This window comes from Triturus cristatus, chromosome 8 (assembly GCF_964204655.1).
Source record: "Triturus cristatus chromosome 8, aTriCri1.1, whole genome shotgun sequence".
Lineage (NCBI taxonomy): Eukaryota > Metazoa > Chordata > Amphibia > Caudata > Salamandridae > Triturus > Triturus cristatus.
The window spans coordinates 60,771,307-60,794,620 of NC_140591.1; the positions used below are offsets into that span (position 1 = coordinate 60,771,307).

The window sequence follows — 23,314 nt, forward strand, 5'->3', positions numbered from 1 at the left end:
GTCCAAAATCAACATCATAAACACGACAGATGAGACAGCATTGTTTATGTGTATGGCCTTTAAGGAGTCATATGAACCTGACAGTTTACATTGTGATTTTGCGGTCACATTCAAAGGCTACCATTTCTGTTGCAAAGTCTCTAACCATGGGTTGGTTGATTTCAAAACCACATATCAATAATGCCAGAATAATATATATTTATTTGATGTTTTACAATAGTTTTACTCAAGAGAACTAACATTTAAAAAAAAAAAAAAATTTAATATGTAGTGAAATACTTTTTACATATTCGTTTTGAAATATCGAATTCCAAGTGTGATTTTTTTAAAGTATGTTAAAATTTTTGAAGATAAATTATGTATCCACAGATTTGGAACATAAAGTTTCTCCAGACGTTGAAAAACTTTTGGCTGTATGGAATAAACCTGCGATTGGACGTTTGGAAGCAATAGTTTCAAACATAAAATTGTACGATTACTCATTCCATTCACTAAAATCGCCCCAATGGATAGTTGATGAGGTTTGCTTTTATATCATTTATACACAGCACATGTTATAAAATAATTAATAAAGAACTATCCTGCTGTTATACAAAATTAACCACAAATGAACAAGCGTTTAAGAATCTTTTTTTGCAATAAAGTAATAGCAATTGACCCTAACTAAGAGTATAGAATGTGTTCTTTTGTAACAAAAATTTACAAATGATTGTTTTGGTATAATGTTGCAATAAATGATTTGAGATTTAATCTAGAATTGTCAAAAGTAAACATATTTTTCTTTTAAATTTTCATGCTAGTTTTTTCAATGATGACTTATCTCTGAAAAAAAAATAAACTTTTTAAATAATAATACGTCTTTTCTTTGGTGTTCAGTATACCAAAAAACACATTTAAGTCATGGAGAATAAGTTTTAATAAAGAAAAAACATCCAAATAACAGGTACTGTAAGCTGAAAAAAATTACATCTAAGAGATTTTGTAATCAACTAGTTAATTTTAGTTTTTTATGTAAACTCATTTTTAACTACAAAATTTTTATGTTATAGATACAAACTAATTTACAAATAGAAAAAATTAAAATAGGAGGATTAAAAAGATGATTGTGTACACTTACGGCTTGATTAAGAATTTTAACCATACAAGGTCAGGTGTGTTTCTCTAATGCACGCCCCTGCCCATAGCCACCAACGATCATGCGTGCCTGCCACATTATATTTGATTTGTAGTCAGTTGATCCTCTTGTAATTACAGGGAGTTTGCCTCACAATGGTCCTGCAAAACATGTACTGAAAATTCTATACCGTTCAACAGTTACTGTGCATGCACACAATAGTGCACAAGTTTTGACACCCTTTGTACATCCACATGTGGATTAAGTACAAGTGGCACTGTAGGCACCCCTAGGTTTCCGCTACAACACAATGTACATGAAGTTGTAACCTCCATGTACCCATTGTTTTATAGGACACTCATAACATGCTTTGATGTACTGCGGTGAGTCCGCCAACCATATTGCATACTCTGAGTGTGCTGGCAGTACCGCTCGTGTTGCGGTGTCTGAGCCACCACTGTTAACCTTTAGCCAGTCTTGTGTTCTTCGCTACGCCGGAGTTGTAATAAACCATTAGTTAAATACTATGTATTTTTTTTTTTTTTTTTTTTTATTAGGTAATAGATGCGTACCTTGCAAAGTTATGCTTGTCAAGTCCCAATGTAAGTATAGTTCTACTTTGAAAAAGAATACAAAGAAAAAAACAATTTTCTGAATATGTTTATTGATGTTTTTTTCTTTTAACCTTAGTGTTTAGCACTTTCGGCGACAGTGTCGTCCTCAATCTTCATGGGCACTTATCGATCATCTGTTTTTCGGGTAACTATTTAAATTTCTTATGTTACTTGTCACACTGTGAGGCTGAAATGGTTTAGCAACATAACTTTGAATCACTGCCAAGTGTCCAAGCGGCATACAAATACGAAATTACAAAATTTAAAAAAGGGTCTACATTTCAAATGTCTAAAGAGTGAAAAACACTAATTGCTTGTCTTCAAAGACAATAATGTTATTTTTGAAAGACGATTGGACAGGCATTTATACCTTAGTAATAATGTTAGTGTACAAGGTTTTTGTTCAGGAGACACGTACATTTATTCATGACCACTTTATATAATGTGCAGGTACCTTATGAGACTATGGAAACCGTTGTGTGTCCTACAAATACTGGTGCTCATTGGATTCTTTTAGTAAGTGCAACTTTTTTTTCTTTTGCTTCTAAGACATACATTTGAACATTATATATGAATAATATGAGAGGGCTTGCATTCGTTATAGAGTCCATAATGGAAAGTAGTATGTCATTTCATGGTCTCCCCTACTGTTTGCAGTTGTTATTATGTATTTATGTCAATTCTTATTATGTTACAGCAATTCAGAACCACAGTTTATGTGCTTCCTAAAAACAATTGACCAAGTGTTCACTTAGGTACACTCATAATTGGTTACTTGGTTAGCATTGAAATTCCAAACTATACTGTAACAAGAAGATACAGAGTGCAAAGGTACACCAGCAGTCTCCAAAGGACAGAAGCATGTCATGTGCCACACAAGAAAAAAACCCAATAAAATTGTTTAAAAAAAATATTATAATTTGAGCATGTGTAAGTCGGTTGTTGCACCACTTACAACATAAGTAAGGTCCCATATTTATAAAGTCAATACACTTTAAAAATTTAAGTTACACATAGTGCAGGCTCTTGAAATCATAAATTTATTCTCCATTAGAAATTGGAGGTTGCCATTGCATGAACCGGACTACCCTACAGCCTATCTAGTCTATTCACCAGTGTAGCAAGTGAATCAGTGATTACGACATATAGAGTGACCATGCTTCAATAAGGGTTAAACAACTCAAAACAGTTATTAACAATCGATGTAAATTTTTGAAACCAAACATGTTGGATTCATAAATCCACACATGTAAACATTGTTTGATGTATCTTTCCATGAACGTTAAAGCTCCTCCCAGGACCTTTGTTATAGACGTGTACAGCAAGATAGAACATCTGCCGCCCAAAAACATGTTTCTCCCATCCTGCTGTAGAGCCTAGCTTTCTTAAGGGTAAGGCAGAACCGAACATATCCTGTCACAGTGAGGTATGAACACCACCCGATATTATTTATTGTATTGCGTTATGGTGGGGTCGCATGGCAAAAACACTGCGACTAATTAAACGACACAATTGTTGCCTTCCCAGCATACTCCAATTTGCAACTACTTGATGGTGACCTTGCCTACCACTCTGCCGTAAAACTGTACACAGGACATGGGAGTTTTCTTCCCGACTGTCTACCCAATCTTTTTAGGTTTTGCCTAGGCACCTTATGCCCTGGCTCTGCGAGAGATGCTTTATACAGTGTACCGGGTGAAGCTAAGCCCACTTTCAAGCCATAACTTTGATTTCCTTGAATAAAAAATAATAAACACGTTAGTTAGATTCCTCACCTTAGAATATCCCCAGGCGTCAGACTGGATCCGGAAGAATTTTCTTCAGCAATACCCCTTGCGCAACGCTAGGCGTCATCTGCGGCTCCGCGTCCATCGTTGGCGTCGTGCGCCGGAATGACGTCGGAGTACTTAGACGCACCTTTTCGCGCTGATGTCAGTTCTTTTTTTTTCCGTGCCAGTAAGTGCCGATCTGGTAGAGCTTCCCCTTTTAGTCTTTTTTTAATAAGTATTTTGATCCCTTTTGATCACTGTCTCGACATCTGGTGCCGGTAGGATGCCTGGTTTCAAGGCCAGCGATGACTGTGACCGCTTGATGTCGGTGACAGATCACCACCGCTGGTGCCTCTACTACGACGCGGAGTCGTGTTTGGACTGTAAGGCCCTGACCTCGAAAGCTAGGCGTTAGCGGTCCCGTAAGCTTCTCGAGCTTCGCCACTCGGCTACGCGCCCCTCTCGATCCCAGTCCAGGAGGAGGTCCAAGGATCGGTCACAGAGCCGCAGCCGACATCATCATCGCCTGGCTGGCTCCTCGACCAGACCACTGACAACATGACCGCCCTCAAACACGCCACCCGCAAGCACCACCAGCTCATCCGCACCACCAAGAAGACATCTCTGAAGGATCGACTGGACAACAACGCCCACGACAGCAAGGAACTCTTCAGCATCGTCAAGGAGTTCTCCAACCCCAGCACCGGCAACAACGACATCACCCCCTTACAAAATTTGTGCTACTCCCTCGCCTCGTTTTTCCACCGCAAGATTGCCGACATCCACAACAGCTTCGGCACACCACCCTCACACCCAAGCGTCAAACCAACGCCCCCCACCGCCATCCTCCACACCTGGACCACAGTGACCACCGAAGACACAGCCCACACGATGAATACCATCCACTCCCGATCTCCGACTGACCTACCCCTGCCCCCACCACGTCTTCAACAAGGCCGCCTCCACCATCGCACCCCAACTCCGAGACGTCATCAACACCTCCTTCAACACCGCCACCTACCCGTAGAGCTGGAAGCATGCCGAGCTGAACGCCCTACTGAAGAAACCAACAGCAGACCCCACCGATCTGAAGAACTTCCGCCCCATCTTGCTCCTCCCTTTTCCGGCTAAAGTCATCGAGGATCGCCAATAGACAGCTTGCTGCCTTCCTCGAGACAAATGGATCCCTCAACCCCTCGCAGTCCGGTTTCAGAGCCAACCACAGCACCGAGACCGCCCTCATCGCAGCTACCGACGACATACAAGCCCTGCTCTACAACGGGTAAACAGCGGCACTCATGCTCCTGGACCTCTCTGCAGCGTTCGACACTGTCTGCCACCGCACCCCTGTCCAACGCCTCAGCAACACTGGTATCCAAGAGAAGGCACTGAAGTGGATCATATCGTTGCTCGCCGGAAGAACATAGAGAGTCCACCTCCCCCCTTTTCGATCAGAGGTCACCAAAGTCATCTGCGGCGTCCCGCAAGGATCATCACTCAGCCCCAACCTCTTCAACGTCTACATGAGACCCCTCGCTATCATCGCACGCCAACACAACCTCAACATCATCTCCTACGCCGACGACACCAAGCTGATCCGCTCCCTCAACAGAGACCCCGATACCGCCAGAAACATCCTCCACGAAGGGATGAAAGACGTCGCCGAGTGGATGAAGAACAGCTGCCTGAAACTGAACTCGAACAAGACGGAAGTCCTCATCCTGGGACCATCACGCTCCGCTTGGGATGACTACTGGTGGCCCCCAGACCTGGGCACCGCCCCCAGGCCGACAGACCACGCACGCAACCAGGGCTTCATCCTGGACTCCTCCCTCACGATGACCAGAAAAGTCAACGCCGTCTCCTCTTCATGCTTCCACAACCTCAGCTTTCTCCGCAAGATCTTCCGATGGATCACGACCGAAACCAGGAAGATGGTCACCCAGGCCCTCGTCACCAGCTGACTGTACTACGGTAACACACTCTACGCTGGAACAACAGCCAAGCTTTAGAAAAGACTCCAACGCATCCAGAATGCCTCCGCCCGACTCATCCTGGACATCCCCCGATGCAGCCACATCTCCAGCCACCTGAAGGACCTGCACTGGCTCCCCGTCAACAAGAGGATCACCTTCAGGCTCCTCACCCACGCACACAAGTCTCTTCACGACCTGGGCCCCAAGTACCTCAACAACTGCCTGACCTTCCACACGCCAACCCGCCAGCTACGGTCTGCTAGCCTCGCCCTCGCCGCCGTACAACGCATCCAAAGGGTCACCGCCGGAGGCAGATCCTTCTCCTACCTGGCGGCCAAGACATGGAACTCCCTCCCCATCCACCTTCGGTTGACCCAAGACCACCTCGCCTTCAGGAGACAACTCAAGACCGGACTGTTAGAAGCAGTAGCAGTCCCCTTCCCCCTAGCGCCTTTAGACCCTTCCGGGTGAGTAGCGTGCTTTAGAAATGTTTTTGATTGATTGATTGATAGATTGATGTATCTGTAAGAAACATTAATTAGTTAGATTCCGCACCGAACCACACAGCCTCCCCGTTCTGCGAACTGACATCTAGGGTTAAGGTTATCCTTTTCAGGCCCCTAGACTTTTTTGGCACCAGTGTCGGTCTCTTGCATGGCTCTGCGTTCCTGGCGCGGAAAGCTATGTACAAGAACTGACGTCAGCACACGAGTGCGGCGTCTAAGTACCTTAGAAAGGTCCTACGCCTGCTATGCGGTTTTAGCTGTGCAGCTAAAGTTAGAGGAGACATGCAGCTGGAGTGGCTGTCTCTTTCCCATAATCATCGTCACATTTTGAGATTCTTCTGTTCCCAGAAAATCTTCACACACACAACATAAAGCACAAGAGCAGTTTTCTGCAGAGAACAAAGTTGGCCCGGCAAACCAATGCAGATATGACTCTCAGCACAGCACAACATTTTTCACATTAAATCATTTTGAAAACGAAAAAATGGCGTGAAATACACAATAGTATGTGAGTGCTTTTTAAAAAAAAATGCAGTTCTCAGGAACACAGCTATATTGAGCCGCTGACCTCCTCACCTTGCCGGGCACATTGTGCCCTGGCATTTGCAAATCACCTCTGTGGTGACATAGAGATACCCTACGACTTCAAGATCGAACCAGTAGCGGCACAAATCATTTTGTGTCAACAGGCATTTATCCAAATTGAAAGGTCTCAATAGTGTTGCTGCGTTAGCTCGGTTAAGTAGAAAGCAGTCAATCTTCGTTTTCATAATTGAAACATGTTGCTTTGTGAGGGTGGCCTCCTCCCCTTGTGCCAGCCCTGGTGGTGAGTATCCCAACTTTGCATCATCGTCACAAGACCTGTGCACTTCTTTGGCATGTGACCACTTTCACAACAACATGCGATGTGGCCGCCCATAACCATCCCACAACATCCGATACAAACACAGCTCTTTCTGTTTTAGCACCCAAGATGATATGATGCATTGCTTAAAACGTTAAATTTCCCAAAGGCGAAACCCGTTGCATTTCAAATGCTTTTTTTTTTGAGGGACACTGTCTTTATCACAACCATTTATCGATGGTACTTAAAGACTTATTGGAGGTTGTGTCCATGGAATCTTCATGTGCAAGATTCAAATAACATACCATTTCAGTTGCGACCATCTGTACACTCTGAACTCCGTTGGACATCACTTAAGGAATACATAATACAAGAGGGGAGATTCATGCTGCTCCTGGTATCGTGATCTTACTTGTCTTTTTTTCTGCAAAGTCTGTGTCTGTGCTCTATACAGGTTATTGAACATGCCTGTGGTTATCAAACACACCAGAAGGAATATCCCTTGGAGAGAAGGAGTCAATTCAATGCATCTCCGAAAACATTAACGCTGCTGCAAATTTTGCCAATTGTGGGCTCCAATGCACTCCGACATGCTGAGTAACACAGATTATAGTTCAGCATCACTATCGAGGCATGTGCAGTCTTGACAATAACTTTGAGGCCTGTTTCACCCTTTGGAAACCCTTTAACAGAACCCCTGTCCAATGAGTGAACTTGCATAGGCTGCTTGGCTCTCTAATCCATAGATCTTCAGGCTCAAATAAGTTACTAACTCCAGCATCCTCTTCTACAAAGATCTCCGACCCCATCACATTATCTGTAATTTGTGTGCCTGCATCTCTTGGCTAGAGGTCCTCGTGCTACTCGTGTTCATTCGGTCCGTTACTTGTACCAAGGGTCAGGTTACGCACCTGTGTGCTCCAACACTTACATGTTGCCTCCTCCGACTCACATGCATGTGCGGAGTCCCTTTGACCTTGCTGTTCTTGACACTGCTTCCTTTTTTTTTGTTAACCTCATTGTTTTTAACTGGCAAGGCATGTTTGTGTTCCTGTCGCACAGTGACTACTTTGTTCTCAACATCAGAGATTGGGACAGCTCGTATCTGGCCCCTGGTCGTCTAAGGCGTCTCCTCGTCCACAGAGCTGCTACTTAAAGGACACCATCAACATCTCCTGCATTCTGACATTGTTGGACATTCGTCTTCAGTGCCTCATGTTCACTTTTGAGTGTCTTAAACTCTGTTACCTTTGCTTGCAGGTACCTCTTAACTTTCTATCAGCTTTGGGTTCCACCGGTCTCCTTCATTTTATTATCCAGTCTTTACTTTTTAAGTCATTCATTTTTGTTAAATGCCTTTTTAAAAACGGCACGTCACAGTATCCGTAAAAGAAGCATATCAGCTACAATTCTCTTCACAACTCCATCCACGGCTACGAGACGCACCAGCTTGCAACAGGTACGAAAAGAGCAACAAGCAGCGTGTACGACACGAACACATCTTTAATCCCATTGCACAGGCCAAAGAAGTACTCTACATCTATGACCGGATCAGGAACCGACGCCAACAGCGCTGGCGGTAAGTCAGACACCAACCACACAAAAAAAAAAACACGTACCCGCAATCTGGACTCTGATGTTCACTCGCGCGTGTTTCTCCGCTTTGTTCGCGCTGACTGTCATACGTGTCGGTTTCAGAGATCTCTATTACTTGTGCTCCCGGTTTTCTGTGCGTGTGGGTTATGCTTCTTGGGCTTTGTGCGAGTAGATCAGGGTTTACACACATTGCATCGTACAGCACAGATCGGACATCGCGGTTAGTTGTCGGTCGGGTTCATTCCAGGATGGTGTCGGTTGTTGCAACTAGCATTTGTTTTCCAGCCAGATCATTGTTTTCCCTATGGCTCGGTTGTAAGGCTTGTATTCCGTACATGACGTTTGTAATTCACACGCGTTGCATTGTACTGCACGGGTCATAGGGTGCCGGTCCATGTATGTTTGTTGCTTGTCCGGCTCCGTGTCAGTCGGTACGTTTTGTGGACGGAATCTGAATCGGCCCCTCTGTGTGCTTTTTTTTATTTTTTTCACTAAACCTATACCATATCATTTTGCATTGTGAACATAAGTGCTTTATAGTCCTTCTCGAGTAAACATGAAATCTGTTCTGCAAATCTACCACTTATAGAGCTTTGTAAAGTTGTTTTTGAAAACTGGAATCACCAAAAATGTTCTCTCTATTGGTGCACGATGCTACACTTTCATAAGTGAGAACCATATACCAAGCCAGTTTTTGAAAGGGTGGATTATAATATTCTTCATACAAAAAACTTTTTATTGTGGTTAGTACTGGGTTTTGCCATGTGGCACGACCCTACACCTAGGGGTGGGCGTAATTTGCGTAATTGCGTTACGCAAATCTCCGCGAAACGGTAAAAAATCTCCGCGAACACGCAGAAATTTCGCGAACACACGGAATTGCTTGTTCGCGATGCTTTTTTCCTGTTCACAATTGCTGTTTGCGTGCTCGGGGAGAAATATCTCGCGAACACGCATTTTTAGAACGCGAACAAGCAAAAATTTCGCGAAATCGCGGAAAGCAGAATTTTGAGCAATTTCGCGTTCTCCGCGGAACGCGAAATTACGCAAATTCCGCAAATTCCGCAAGCGGAACGGAATTTACCGCCCAGGCCTACCTACACCCCTATAAACATACTTTAATAAGGAATAGTAAACATTATAAATGGAAACATTACAGTCTAATTTCATAATGAGGCATAAGAACTATTGTTAATAATTTTGTTAGTAATTGTGTTAAATTTACAATTCATATGAGGTTATATTTATGTCTATAGAATAGAATTTAATTTAATGTTCTATACCTATGTTGATACGAACAGATATTTTAAAGTAAATATAACATTTAGTTATTGCGTTTGTCTTTCTGAGTATGTTTTCACAACAAATTTCACTTAACCCCTTCGGTGCTCATGACGGAACGGTTCCGTCATGAGCCACGGTTGAGCTGTGCTCATGACGGAACCGTTCCGTCATGACCACGCCCGCGCAAGATTCCGTCAGCACAGCGGCGGAATCTGCGCAGCATGGAAGGGGTTAATTCACCACAGGTATTGAAACCTCTTACAAAGAAAATTTTACTGTATGACTCATTGACAACAAATCCCAAAAGTTACGAAAAGTTATTGACTAATTGGAGGTACCCTTTCCCCAAAATTATTTGCTTTTTCTATTTTGTATTTGTAAGATTTCTTTAAAAAAAAAAAATCATGTAATGTTGTTTTTCCATTATTACATTATTGGAGACCATGTTTTTTTATTGTTTGTTAAGGATTAATTCAGATGGAAAACCAGTACATTTGTAACATCTTAATTCATATGTCTCAAAAGCACTTTCCTACAGGGTGTGAAGCGTCCAGGCTACAATAATTGGGAATTGGTGGTACAATGTACCCAAAAGCAAAGAGACGTCTTCAATTGCGGTGTTTTTTGCATGATGGTAACGAATTTTCAAGTTATTATTAACCTTAACTGGTGTTATGAAATGTAACAGTGGATAATTGTAAATTAAATAATAACTGTTTGCATTGATTTTTAGTAATAATTTTTTAAACAAATTTTATAAAATAGTCACAAGTGCTTTTTCTGAAATAATTGGCAGGAGAGGGAGAGTTCATTGATGATAAAAAGCCAGCGTCATGTAAAAACACTTAAAGACACATTGATCCGGATTACGATGTCGGTTTTGAATCGCATTAAACCTTCATGATTGCGTAAGCAGAATTGCCAACAAGGAGTCCAAGTTCATATTTTCAAATTATGAATCTGATATCTGAGTTTGCTGTATGATACAGAATATTTTCAATTGCACCTTATGCTGATCTTCGCAGCACAAGCCACATTAAAAAAATGCTTAGTTTAATGAACACTGCACAGTCTTGCAAGCTTCTTGAGGTGGCAGCCACATGTGGCTTGTATTTGATGTGGCACTACATGTGCCCACAACTACACAATGTGGAGGACAAGGGGAGTATGCAGCCCTGTTAGTGGTTACCAAAGTCATTTTTCAAAAGACTTTTAATTGGTGTTTGGCCATTGTGAAAGTGCTGAATAAAAAACAAAAATGTTCCTTGAAAGTGGAAGCAAGGCTGTATCGGTTGCCTTTCCGAGATTAGATTGCTGACGGCGGCACAGACTAAGTTAAATCGCCCATTGGAAGCAGGTTGGGATTCCAGCTTGGGTATCAACAAAACCAAAAGTAGTGTAATAATGTGGTTTGATTGAGAACTCTGATGTTGTTCCGAATAACGGAAATAAGATGTTGTATGGCTTTGAAAATGACATCCTATTAACACAATATTTGTTTTTACGCACAATAATGTAAAACATGATCTTTTTAATAACATAGACAGTTTACTCTAAATTAATTAAGGAAAGTAAGAATTTCCAATATTTTCTTAGTTTGCAGATCACTACCTCAGTCATCAGTCGCTAACAGAAATTGCCCAAAATACTAAATGTATGGATGATTTAAGAATCAAGATTGCGCTTGATCTAATGGAGTCATCAGGTTAGAGTTTAAAAATGTATATGTCTCTTTTTGGTTTATATGTAATCCCTTTGTGGCAACTGAATGTTTTGAATCCATTGCTAATTATTAATAAATATAAAAGTGTGTTATTATTTAAAATTAAATGTAAATGTTTGAGTATGTTAAAAAATGTCATTTTTCTTGCCATTAAGTTTTGAAAAATTATTACACCGTCAAAGAAGTATGTCAAGTTTAGAATATAAAATATATTTTTTTTTGGTAATTATTGAATATTACCTATATGACCTGTACTTAGGGGCTGATTTAGATGGCAGTCGGACATAAGTCAGCCCACCATATTAATGGTGATGGGACCGGCAGCCAGATTTCCGGCAGTCCCAATTGCCCAATTCGGATGCGCCCCCCATTAGGGCAGGTGCATACTGGCCATTTAACATTGCGAACGGCGCTTCAGGCAACAGCACATTCCGCAATGTTAAAAGGCTCTTATGTGCATTTTAAAAGTACAAAGTATCAGGCACAAGGTGGTGCATGCCACCTTGTTCATGTAAAAAATTTGTGTGTACCCGTACACCCCAAAGGCACAGTGCGACCTCAAATAGTGCTTAATAAACGTGCACCAAAATAGACTATCAGTCTGTCTCTTTGGAGGCTGGATATCCGCCGCAAAAATACATATGGACGGGCTCATACTAATAACTAGGGCGGTGCGTGTAAAGCACCGTAGCAATGAAGACCTTTTTAAGGGTTACACAAGTCAGACATAAAATGACCGACTTGCAAGACACGCCGTGTAAACAATGTGATTTCCACCGCCATCCGAATTTTGGGGTGGTTGAATCACATTGTGATGGTGGGAGGATCAACACCTCCGGCACGGGGGTGGTGATCCTGCTGCCATCATAAAGAGCCACTTTTTTTAAAAATGGATGATTAGACTTGTAGCAATGAATCCGTTAATGTAACAACAGACATGCTTCTCTCTTTACATGTATTACTTGGTATGCATTTAAACATGCACATTATCTGCCATCATAGAATTCCTGAATCTGTGGTTAAGCATGCAATTTTTTCAAAATTGTAATATTCTTAATTTCCTAGATTGTAGACATATGCAAAAAAAATAGTAATTTGTATAAAGTTAAAAACATGTAATTGAAACATCAGATAAGTGTAATTTCTATTTTATTTTACTATTAAGATGTTCTAATTTAACTTAATATTACATCTATATTCTGTTGACGAGTTCTGCGGGGTCTGCAACGAAAAGAAGTCACCTGAAGATGAACATCAATTTCTGGTAATTTTTTATTTTTTATAGCAATAATATTTGTAAATATGTGAATAAAAATAACTTGGAAAGCAGAATAAACTCATTTTTCAGTAATCATTTTATTAAATTTACATTTTACATAATGCACCAATAATTTTTTTAACAGATCTACAGTGTTCCTTCCCACAAATAGTTTTTGATAAATGTGGTAAATTGTTAATGCTCCTGGTAATTGGATGACCGGAACACTTGTGTCTGCTTGGGGGTGGCTCATCTACCCAATGCCTCTCAGGCAGTGCGATCGAGAAATTACAACTTTTTCACTGGAGCATCACTGTGACTGCCAGCTCTTCCACCACCATGAAAATTATGGTATAAAGGAAATGAATGAGGCATTGCAGAGGCCCCGTGCTTAAAATGCATGTGCATGTACACCGGGTGTGATTACTTTTGCCCACCTGTGCGCATGTTGATTGGTTCATGGACCACATGGTTTTAGAGTTAATGATGTGCATGAAACATGTAGTGCAGTTCTATTCCAAAGAGGCACCTCCGTGGGTACTCTCTGAAAATTTGGCAGGAATGGTTTTGCATAGATTTGAAGTGCAACGCGTCCCCTCAGTCCAATATTAGTCATTAGATAGCTCCAAAGCGGAGGTAGACTAGCGGTCCATGACTTAGATGTAAGTTATATGGCTTGCCACTTGTCCCGGCTGATGCAGTGTCTGTTGTTGGAAAAAAAATAAAAAAAGGTAACGTAACACGGATCCTCCAGATGACATAGCTCTATCAAAGATCCATTTACTGGTGCGGCAGAACATATTTGAAGACACAATGTAAACCATGTTGGTGGACAGCTTCTGAGCTATAAAGATGAGATTGGTCAAGACACCATACTCCATGGACCTACCTATCTCAATACTAAGTGGTCTTACACAGTGAGACTAGTGGTCGTTGTATGAGTTCTGGGTAGGGACGGGTCAGAATTTAAATAGGGGACTAATACCAATATTGTACACTGCTCACATTCAATGGAATAGAAGCAGAATAATAATTTCGGGAATGAAACTTCCTGACGCATGTGGGCCTTGCCAGAAGAATTAGAAAACAGTGGGGATTGAGAGGCATTGAGCCGCAAATCGCAGACGTATTTAGATATGTTGCTGTATCTGCTTTGAGGATGAAGACTGTCTCCTAGTTCTCAAAAGCAATGAGGCAAGAAATGCAAAGTACGGGTTGGAAATTACAGTGAGAATAAGACATGTGGATGCAGATCCCAAATGTTGAGTCGGTGGAAGATTCATTAGCGTAACCTTAAAATTATCTAACAATACACAATTATAGAAAATCAAAATCTAAATACTGGATAGAGCATACCTCACCACGTCATGTAATATGAGGTATTTTGTGATGGAGGCAGCAGCATGCCAAAAATGGGGAGAGAGAGAGTGACATATAATTAGTTTATTTGTGAGCTGCAGTAAACAAAAGTCCTTTTGGGAGTACGTGTTTAAACAGAGTGTTTTCTCCACTATTGACGTATGATAGTGTCCACACATGTTTCTGGATAAACTTATGAAATTAAAAATGAAAGAAATATAACGTCATTTCTTATGGAGAAAATATGAAGAAAAAAATAGAAAAACCTTTATATTGTTAACAATAACGAAGCCAAAGGGTCTTTGTGGTAAGAAGGCGGATATTGCGCTGGGTTGTTTTATGGACTCCCGGGCTACGGGCAAGTCCTTAGGTCTCTCGTACCCACGGCAGCAAACTTCTGCCTTTCGCACCTTTTGTGGCCAAGGAAGGGGTGCCTCCTCACGTCCGCCGACCCACCGGCCAACAAAACAACCTGCATGAGGTCAGGGGCGTGGTTTTCCACAGAGCCGGTATGGGAGGACAATGTGCCGGTCATTCCACATCCACCCCGACACCATCCGACTCAAAGGGCTACAAGTCCGAGATTTCTGGACCATCCCACCACAGTGGGTGGCATGGTTTGCCCTCACCTGCTCCACTGGTGGTCCATTACTTAGGACAGGTGGGTGCTGCAAATAGTCCAAAGGGGCTACTCCCTCCCCTTCGAGACGAACCCTCCAGCCATGCCACCGCAATACCACCAAAAGTCGTAGGATCACTTGAATCTGCTGCGGGAGGATTTTACGGCCCTCTTGGCAAAAGAGGCCGTCGAGCGCGTTCCTGGGCCTGAAGTAGGTCGTGGTTGCTATTCCCACTACTTTCTGGTTCGAAAGAAGGGCAAAGGGGGCCTACGCACTATCTTGGACCTCATGAGCTTCAACGCCTTGCTTATGAAGGAGCGGGTCAAGATGCTCACGCTAGCTCCGGTTCTGGCTGCCCTCAATCCTGTAGACAGGATGGTAGTGTTAGACTTGGAGGACACTTACTTTCACATCCCCGTCCTGCCGGCCCATCGGCGTTACCTGCGGTTCACTGTGGGTCAGGAGCACTTTCAGTTCACCGTGCTCCCCTTCGGCCTCACCAGTGCCACTCGGGTGTTCACACAAGTGATGGTGGTGTTTGCAGGTCATCTGCGCATATGAGGAGTTACAGTCTTCCCCTATCTCGACGACTGGTTGTTGAAGGCGGGCTCGCCCCAACAAGTCTTCTCCCACCTCCAGACTACGTCCAACCTCCTGCATCCGCTGGTGTTCTCCATCAATGTGCCAAAGTCGCACCAGAGTCACTGCCAGAAGCTCCTTTTCATCTGAGCCTTTTTCGATTTGGCACATTTCCGGGTCTATCCACTGGAGCAGCGGGTCAGTGCTATTCAAGCTCTGATTCCCATCTTTTCCGCCTCTATCCTTGCTTTCGGTCAGGTTGGTGCTGTGGATTCTGTGGCTGATGGCCTCCTGCATCCTGTGAGTGAATTACACCATGCGGCGCATGCGTGCTCTGCAATGGAAACATAAGTTTCAGTGGGCCCAGCATAGAGGCAACCTATCCGACCATGTCTTGATCTCGGATGGCACTGCGAAACAATTGCATTGGTGGTTCACGGACAGGGATTGGGTGAAGGGCAGATGGCTCTCCCTAACACCAACCGGAGCATGTAGTAGTGACGGATGACTCCCTCCTGTCTTGGGGGGGCCATATGGGAGAGGCGGAGATCAGTGACCTATGGTCTCCGGCTGAGTCTCGACTCCATATCAACATGCTTGGAGCTGAGAGCCATCCGACTAGCACTGAAAGCCTTCCTTCGCTCTTTCCGGGGAAGTGTCGTGCAGGTGTTCACGGACAACACCACCGCCATGTGGTATTGCAGCAAACATGGCGGGGTAGGGTCGTTGACGCTTTGTCAGGAGGCTCTGCGCCTCTGGACATGGCTGGAACACAAGGGCATCACCATGGTGGTTCAACATCTGGCGGGCTCTCTGAACACCAGAGCAGACTAACTCATCCGCCAGTGCATGATGGATCACAAATAACGTCTGAACTCGGACTTGGCGTAAGGTCTCTTTCTACAGTGGGAAGACCCTTGTTTAGATCTATTCACCAACAAAGAGAACGCGCAATGTCAGCAGTTCTGTGTGTTTGAATTTGCAAAAAGGCACTCGCTCTGAGACGCTTTTCGTCGCGAGCGGAGTTGCGGTATGTTGTACACATTTACGCCTATACCACTTCTGCCCAGAGTGCTGAAGAAGATAAGGCACGCCCGGGCCCTAGTCAAATTAGTGGCTCAGGATTGGGCACGAAGGTACTGGTATCCAGAGCTACTCGGTATGTTAACCGATCCTCCGATACGTCTGCCTCTTCAGGAGGACCTTGTGTCGCAGCAACAGGGGGCGTACCTTCACCAGAACCTGTCCAGCCTCCACCTCCATGCGTGGAGTTTCAGCGGCGGCAGTTGATGCCATTTGACTTGCCTCCGGAAGTCTGGGATGTCATTCTGGCCGCAATGGCGTCCCTCAACAAAAACGGTGTACGCCTACAGGTGGAACAAATTTGTGGAATGGTGCACAGCAAAGGCTGTGGATCTCCTTTACGCCCCTGTTTCTCAGGTTCTCCTCTTTCTTCATTCTTTTGGCCAGCAGCGCTCTGCTATGGGGACCTTTGAAGGTTATGTTTATGCAACCTCTAAAATATAGAGGCTTCCTGATCAGCCTTCTCTTTTCAAGTCCCCTGTAGTTTCACATTTTCATAAAAGCATTACCCACATGTTCCCTCCTGTTCCTTTCGTAATGCCTCAGTGGGATTTGAATCATGTCCTGACAATTCTGATGTGCGCTCCCTTTGAGCCTCTTCATAATTGTCCCCTTCGTCTTCTGACTCTTAAGACTGCTTTCCTGTTAGATGTCACCTGGGCTAGACGGGTGAGTGAGCTCCAGGCTCTATCATCTAAGCCTCCTTTTCTGTATGTTCATACGGACAAGGTTGTCCTCCGGACTCGTCATTCTTTTCTACGGAAAGTGGTGACACCCTTTCACATTGTGCAATCTGTCACCTTGCCCACCTTCTTTCCTGCTCTGCATCGTCCAAAAGAGGAAGAGGGGCTCCACCGTCTGGATCAAAAATGTGTGCTCTCCTTGTATTTGGACGTGATCAAACATTTCCGGGAGGAGGACTAAATTTTAGTTATATACGTAGGTGCTAATAAGGTGAAAGCTGTACACAAGAAGACCATGCCAAGGTGGGTCGTTTTGTGTATAAAGATCAGGTATTATTTGTCTAAAAAGGACCCTCCTGTTGGGCTGGGAGCCCATTCCACCCGGGCCACAGCGGATACAACTGCCCTGGGACGGGGAGTCCCTTTGCAGGACATCTGTCCGGTGGCGTCGTGGGCTTCACTGCACACGTTCGCCTGGCATTATTGCCTAGATAGCGAAGTAAGGAGTGATGGCTTCTTTGGCAGTTCTGTTCTCCAGGACTTTGTGTTGTGATCTTGGTTTGCAGACCCACCACCGGTGTTGGTATTGCTGTGGTATCTATTCTAAGGTGAGGAATATAAGTAACGTGTTTCTTTCAGATAAAAAAGTTAATTACCTTTGCTAACGATGTATCTGTAAGAAACATTAGTTAGTTAGATTCCTAATCAGACCCATCCTGCCTCCCAGTTCTGGAAACAGACACCTAGGGTTAAGATTACCCTTTTCAGGCCCCTAGACTTTTTTTGCACCAGTATCGGACTCTTGAATGGCTGTGCGTTCCTGGCGTGGAAATCTATGTACAAGAACTGACATCAGAGCACGAGGGCGGCGTCTAAGTACTCTGACGACGTCATTCCTGCGCAGGACGCCAACAACGGGCAAGGAGCCACATTAGACGCCTTTCGACGCGCAAGGGGTTTTGTTACAAAACTATTTCCGAATCCAGTCTGACGCCTGGGGCTATATCTAAGGTGAGGAATCTAACTAAATAATGATTCTTGATGATACATCGTTACAGAATGTAAGTAACTTGTTCTTTAACAGCAAACAAAATCGGTTTCTGTGAAAGCATCATGACCCTGGGAAAAAAAATAGTGGCAGTACAATTTCAAAGTTCACTTGTAAAATACTTAATTAAACTGTAAAGTGCATTGTCAGATGTGCGAATGTTAATATACTATGCCCTGGACTGTAATGATCCCTGCGGTATGTGATATAAGGCATGTTGTAAGGCTGTTTTACCAATATTTCAGTTTACTCTTTGTGCAAAGAGTAAATAAGGTATTTTCCCTGATGCTTTTAAAATCTTTAATTTTGTTTGCAGTATTTAATGCCTCCTCTATTGGAAGTTTGTGTGAGTTGATTCCAAACTACCATTATGGTGGCACAATGCAATGTTTAAAGGGACCCTTCTTAATACCAATGCTCTAACAACCAGGTATTATAATTAATGAAAACTTTGAGAGGTGAAGCGCCAATGTGATAATAAGCATGCATTGACCATGTTTTGTGAAAACCCGAATAGCACTAAGGTACTAGTTTTGATGAACCTAGTGATTATCAGGAAAACTTGCATCACGTATCGTTTTTAAATAATAGTTTTCCTTTTTAAATTGGGCACGGTTACTATGCAAATTGTTTACAAATGTCAAAAATTTTACCAGCATACAATTTAAAGGGATTAACATTGATTTATTCATTTCCTTTTCCAACAGCCGTTTTGTGATGAATGCGGTCGTTGGATTCATCTTGAATGCATTGAAACAGATGCATCATCCTTATTGGCGATTGATGGTTTTAGATGCCGAAAATGCTTATAATGCTATTTATTTGTGCAGTGCTGTAAGAGTATTAGAAACACTACCTCTGTGATGTGAAGTGAGATTTTTAGATGCATATAATCTATTTTACATTTATTTTTAAGAGTAATATAGGCGTTTAATTTGTTCACATATCATATGTATTATGTAAAATTATATGTAATATTTATTTTTCGTAAGCAGAACAGTATTTTGTACTTGAGTGTAAATATATTTGACAACATTTGAAAAATAAAAATTTAATGGTTTGACTCTTTGTAGTCTTTGAAGCATTATTCCAAGCAAACATGGACAAAGTCTCTTTCCTTGTCATAACATGAGAATTATCTTTTTTGAGAACATGTATCAATGGGATATGCAATCCAAAATATTTCACCCAAAAAAATAAAAAAGGAATTATTGTTTTTTTGGACAATTCCTTAAGAGTTACAAAAGATCAATGTTAAATAACACATGTTGCAACTTTCTTTGTTAACTAGATTCCCAGTGTAGTTTCAATATGTAATCCATGACCTGAATCTACTTTGTGTGTGAGAGATACAATAGCTATGTACAAATGCTAAGAAGGTTGGGCGACTTAGTGTTCTAAACATACTTGTCATAATGCATCCTAAGAAATAAAGACACAGTTCTTGTTTTAATTTGTTTTGGGGACAAAGACTTTAAGAGTTATGTGTGAACTTTCTTCTTTTGTTACATTTTTGTTAGTGTGGTCTGGAAATAACATACATGATTTAAATCTAAGATTTTGTGTTACGTAATACAGTATATGTGTTCATAAACTAAGATTCTTAATGCAGTTACAGCTGTAACTGCATAGAGTTCCAATGCATGATAATTAATGAAGATATATTAAAGTCCAAATGTAAACCATTAAGAAATATGAAATTATAAAATTTTAAAACAACCGGCATAAAGGTTAAGTTACCTACCTTATGTAAGGCATATTGTGATAGAGACATGACCTATCCAAATATTCATTAATTTTCATTTTCCAGACGTCATGATAGATATTTAAGATGATTGTTAATGGAACCCCTGTGTGACGTAACGGGTTGCCAGTCTACTACGCGTGTCATCTTAGGATTTTTGTCCTGCATCATTGTGATATTTGCATTGTGTATGTCGCCAACTCTAATTTGCGCTTTTCTCATGACTTTTCACTTCTTTCCATGCTTTAAGCGCCGAGTAATGAAGTGAATGGCCGTGGAGTGTTATTAATTACAACTATTGCCCTGAAGGGTCTTGCCTTTGAACCCTAAATAAATCAACAGTGTTTTGAGTGAAAAGTAGGTCTGTAAGGAAACTGCTGCAACATAAGGTCTGACAGTTGATGCATTACCAAAGTGAGGGTGACTTCTCTTACATGATTGAGACCGATACCTCAGAAATTACTTAACTTTTGAACAGATACACAAGCAATACCTTCCACTTTGGTGGTACCAAGGAAAATTAAAAACAATAAATCGTGCCAAACTGACCTATCAAAATGGCCATCCATGCAAACATGAAATATAAAGAATGAAATGTCCAAAGGACGTGTACTAGGATGTAGAAGTGGCAACTTAGTAGTGTTCTTTAATGAGAATACAATGCATGATACTTGTGTTGGCTGACTTTGCCCTGTCATAATTGTCTGAAAGACCGTAGAAAGGTTTTATCTTTGCTAAATTGTTAAGGATATTGATCCGGAGGATGAGCATGCAGGATTAGGTCATCTTTTTGAAAATCTAGCCCCTTATTTGCTACAGGCTACACTATATAGAATTTAAAGATTATCCATGAACAATGTATTTAAATTGAGACAGACAACGCAAGTTTAGGTTACAAACAGTGGTGACGTTACAATAATATGGAAGGTCATCATTTGGCCTCGGTCTCTCTTCTCAACACTCGCTCTGCTGTTAAACACCAATTGGAGCTCTTTGACTTTATCAAAACTTACAGTCCTGAGATTTTGTATTTAATGTAAACCTGGCACACTGCCAATTCCATACCTGATGTTCTCACTTCTCCCCCATACTCCTACTATATCCTCCGCGCTGACCGCCCTGAGGGTAAGATGGGGGGCGTAGTGGCTATGATTGTTTGTTCTAACCTCCTATTTCAACCTCTTCATCAACTATCTATTCCATCAGTCGACCTCTTGGTGGTACGTTCTACCAATCTCGAGTCCCCTCTCACTGTTGTACTGCTTTATCGTCCCCCTCAATCCATGTCCCACTTTATCCCAGCCTTACAGGATCTTGTAGCCACCCTGGTCGTTAACAACTCCTCTATTTTGTTATTAGGTGATTGTAATTTTTGGCCAGGGGACTCACGGAAGACTCTATGTCTAAAGTTTTTTCTGACACACTACATAGCATTAACTTCATTCCTCATATTTTTGTTCCCACAAACCTTCACAATGACATTCTTGACCAAATCTGGAACGTCAATCTTCCCATTTCCATACCTAATATATCCCCTTGGGTTTGGTCTGATCACTTTTTGATCATTTTCTCTGCCCCTTTGCCAAATGAAAAACCTTCAACCTTGTACAAAAACACTTATGCTCTAAATTGGAATACAGTAGATACCGTCACTCTAGGTCTTTAATTAGCCCCTTTCGCTCCTACTCTGAGTGACTACCGATTAAATAAGCAGGTAACCCTTATCAATACCTGGCTCTCTGAAGCATGGAATCAGATTGCTCCTCTGAGATGTGTCAGAATCTGTCGCCCGCACGATCCCAACAGATGGTTTTCCAATAACCTAAAATCTCAAAAACTAGCACTTCGCCAGGCGGAGCGCCTCTGGCGCCGTAAATACTGTCCCGATTCAAAGCCTCACTATTTGGCCCTGTTGCAGGTGTCCAAAAAGTGAATTATCTCCGCATAGCAGGAAAATTTCAATCCGAAAATTCATCTGGCAAATAATAAACAAAAAGAGATCTTTAGATTTGTGCACAAACTCTCTGGCTCTAATAGTGCTGACTCTAGGCCCATCCCTTGTCAAACCCTGTGTAATGCTCTCAAGAATTTCTTCATTGAGAAGATTGCCATCATAAAACAGAATATCCCTTTGGCACCTGCCTCCTTTACCTGTCCCCCACGACCCCAGCCATCCTCCTCCATTGATCAATTCCATTTGAGGTCTTCCACTATATCCTGGGAAAAGTTACTTAGGGTTACCCTGCTGATCTTTGCCCAGCACACATCTTAAGAGCGATTTTCTCCCGTTGTCCGGCACCTCCTATTACTCTTCTTAATACCTCCATCACCCTCGGTTCTGTACATGACTCTTTCAAATCTGCCACCATCATACCCATCCTCAAAAATCCCTGTGCCGATACAGCGGCCCCTTCAAATTTCAGACCCATCTCATTGTTGCCACTCTAAAGCCAAATTTTGGATTGTCACATTACGACTTCACTCTCCAACAACATCGAAGCCCATCACCTCTTAGCAACCAATCAGCCCGGTTTTCTGCCAGCTGACTCTACGGAATCTGTTGTCCTCTTGGAAGTAGATGAGCTCAGGCGCAGCGCCGATACCAACTCCCCACAGGCCCTAGTCAACCTCGATCTCTCTGCCGCCTTCAAAACGGTCGATCATTCCATCCTTCTCGACCGTGTCGGAGGCGCCGGCCTGTGGGGTTCGGCCCTGGCCTGGCTCACCTCCTTTCTAACCTGCCGCACTCAGGCTGTTAGCCTGGAGGGCTTCCTTGCTACCATCAACCCCGTTACCTGCGGAGTTCCCCAGGGCTCGTCACTATCTACCCTCTTGTTTAATCTCTAAATTTAACCCATTATTGTTGCTTTACAGGATATGGAGGTCACGGCGTTTAATTACGCCGATTACCTCAAGCTCATCTTCAATCTCTCTGCCTCACCTGATGGTATTCTCAAGGTGCACTCCACGCTTACGTTCATATTCAACTGGATGAACTCCAACCAATTGAAATTGAACCCCGATAAGACCGAGCTGGTTCTTTTTGGTGGCCCATCCAACCCCTGGTCTTCTGCTTTCTGGCCCCCTAACCTTGGTTCCCCTCCCTCACCTTCTGCATCTGTGCAAACCCTGTGCATTAAATTTAGTCAAGACCTCTCCATGCGCCCTCAGATTAGTTCCGTAGTGTCTTCATGTTTTTTGGCCCTAAGAACCATTAGCAAAAATTCACGATACTTTTGAATTGAAGCTCTTAAACTCATCATTTTAGCACTTATCTTGTCCCGCCTGGATTACAGCAATGCCCTTTTCGTAGGCATTCCTGCCTATGAATGTCGCCGCTTACAACTCATCCAGAACCAAGCGGCCCGCCTCATCTATAGGCTTCCTAAATCTAGTCACATTACGCCTGTATTAAGGACTATGCACTGGCTACCCATCCGGGAACGATCACTTTTCAAGATAGGCTGCCTGACTTTCATGTCCCTCACTGGTACTGACCATGCTGTAGTTGGAT

At 42.7% G+C, this 23,314-nt stretch overlaps 1 long non-coding RNA gene across 1 annotated transcript; it reads left to right on the plus strand.

Annotated features, from left to right (window-relative positions):
- Positions 1-411: 411 nt before the first annotated feature.
- On the plus strand, positions 412-2,291 carry LOC146801326 (uncharacterized). The gene is made up of 4 exons (XR_014968046.1): positions 412-521; positions 1,672-1,716; positions 1,805-1,873; positions 2,179-2,291. It is a non-coding gene; the product is annotated as an uncharacterized LOC146801326 (long non-coding RNA).
- The last annotated feature ends 21,023 nt before the right edge of the window (positions 2,292-23,314 follow it).